The following is a 2,447-nucleotide window of genomic DNA, read 5'->3' as shown; positions in this document are numbered from 1 at the left end:
TGGGGGTCTGAGTGAGAGAGGGATGAACTGTGAGAGTGACATGTGGATAGTTGCAAATGGGATTGGTTGGCTGATTGATTGATTGATTGATCTGCAGAGTCCAAATCGTGGTCTGACCCTCAGAGCTTCTCCATCACGTTCCTCTCTGTGTTCTCAGAGGTTCCAGGTCCAGACGTCATTTACTCCTCCCTGAGGTAGTCCAGCAGCAGCTGCAGAGCTGAGAGGACTCCCACCATGAAGACCTACAGGAAACGCTCTCTGCTCTCTGCTGTGGTTTCTCTGTCACAAATAAAGATCAGGTGTTAAAATCTTCTGTGGGTTTGAGTTTCTCAGGCTCAGAAATGACTCATGTTTCTGTCTTTGTGCTGTTGAGCAAACGAGCTCAGACCACAGAAACAGACAGTGTGGTTGGAAACTGCAGAGAGGCTGAATGTTCGTTCTTCATTTGTTCATCAGACCAGCTTCATCTGATGTTGGGTTTGTTGGTGGTTCAGACTTTGAGGTTCAGATTCTGTTTTTCTTCTGCATCATGTGCACAGATCTGCTTGAAACAGGAACTCACCATCAAAGTTTGATCTTAAAGTTTCTCTTTGTGAAAATGATCAGTTTTTAGTGACTGTGGTGGCAACAAAACGCCACCACAGAATGGTTGTAACCCCGCCCCCTCATGTAATGAACTCCTTATTTTGTTCACCTCTGTTAAATGATTAAAACTTGATATTTTAAGGATTTTTTCTTTACCTTTTCTGACAAAAACCACTTCAAACGTACCTTTATTTTTTTACATTTTCACATTATGTGGATGAAGGTTCTCCTTCATCCACATAATGTGAAAATGTAAAATGATGAAGGGATGGATGAAGGAGAACCTTCCAATCTTCTATCCGATGTTCCTAGTCTCATCCCAGGAGGAGAACCTTCTCACTCTGGTTTCTCTCCTTTGTTTACCTGAATGAGACGTCCAACTACAGGTGTGTTGGTGACCCACCTGCAGGATATTTGTGGGACTCGAACCTCCAGACTGATGGAGACACGATTCAAGAGGGAAGATTAAAGTCCAGGTCCCATGACTGAACTTCATGACATTGACACAGTATACAGTAAATCTTCCACAGTGGTTTGTCTCTTATTGACCCATTTTGTGGTAAACGTTGAATTTGAAAAGACGTCCTTGAATGGACTTCGCTGGTTTCCTTACAGCACCGGGTTATGATTTTACCTCCAGATGAACCCGATCACTCATCATGTTCCGTCTATAGGAAGTCTCTTTGAAACTCCACAGCTTCTGTTCAGAGATATACAGTCCTAGTGTCATGGTGGCGTGCACACCTGGACACTCTGTGCATCCAGATTTGTAGAGTTACTGTTGTTGGGATGATACCGGTCCCAGAAGGTTCTACAGGTTCTGATCCTGGATCTGTACTGTGAGTCCATGAGACGATATCCAGGAAGCACGACCTCAACCGTCAGATGATTGGTGTAAACCATCTACTCAATTAGCAACAGGTGTTTATACCATCATCCGGGTGAATACTCGATTCTGATTGGCTGCAGAAGCACTCGTGGTCACACAGCCTGAGTGTCCTATTTTACTGAAGCCTAAACACCAGTATCCAAGTACCAACCATAGCAACAGAAGGTTAGAACACAGTGGGACAGACATTACTCCAGTTGGTCAGTAGGACAGATGTCTGTCCTTCAGATGTTTCTGTGATGGACGTGAATGGATCGACCATCAACACCACTGTGTGACCCTAATGAGCTGCTGACTCACAGTCAGGAGGTCATGGGTTCAAACCCCGCTCAGGGATAATCCACATTAAATGTTTTAAAGGGCTTGGTTCCCCCTTCTGTTCGCCTAACCCTCATTATAACATCATTTACAAAGTTATCATAATCCATTTTTAAGGTCCCGCCCCACAAACAACCATGGAGGAAACTGACATCACATCATTCACGTTTCTGTCCTTTCAAAGTTCTTTTTCAGTTTTTTATTCCATAACAAGCTTCTGAACACATGAACTGAGGTATTTACAGTTCTATGGTTTCACATAACAAAGTTCAGTGACGTGTTTGGACACAGTGATCCTTCTAGAGGACTCCTAAACCAGAATGATTGATATGACTTTGATGAAATCTCTGTATTGTATGAAGAGGTTCTCTAATGTTGGTGGGACTCAGATTTTCAGATGAAAGCGTCTGCACTAACCTTGTACCTGTCCTCTGTTCCAGGACCACAGTGTGACCTAAAGACTCTTTGAGTTTGAGTTTCTGGTGTTAGACTCCAGTTTCAGAGTTAATGTCCTTCCAATACTGATTCCATCCCTAAAACACTCGGTGATGGTTCTCCTCCACTGACCTCCTCTGCCTCCAGCATCCACCAATCACACGTCTGTATTTGCTCTGTAGACTTTAAAATATTCTTCCAGTATCGTTCTCTCTGTTCT

General features: G+C 43.5%; 1 long non-coding RNA gene across 1 annotated transcript in view; it reads left to right on the top strand.

Annotated features, from left to right (window-relative positions):
* The window catches only part of LOC112141516, a 5,955-nt gene extending 5,647 nt beyond the window's left edge, over window positions 1-308 (top strand). Inside the window, exon 4 of the long non-coding RNA XR_002918403.2 lies at window positions 158-308. This is a non-coding gene — a long non-coding RNA (uncharacterized LOC112141516). The remainder of the gene's footprint in view (window positions 1-157) is intronic.
* The last annotated feature ends 2,139 nt before the right edge of the window (window positions 309-2,447 follow it).

This window comes from Oryzias melastigma, linkage group LG18 (assembly GCF_002922805.2).
Source record: "Oryzias melastigma strain HK-1 linkage group LG18, ASM292280v2, whole genome shotgun sequence".
Classification (NCBI taxonomy): Eukaryota; Metazoa; Chordata; class Actinopteri; order Beloniformes; family Adrianichthyidae; genus Oryzias; species Oryzias melastigma.
Note: the sequence above shows the minus strand (reverse complement) of the source record. Positions and strands in the feature narration are given on the sequence as shown.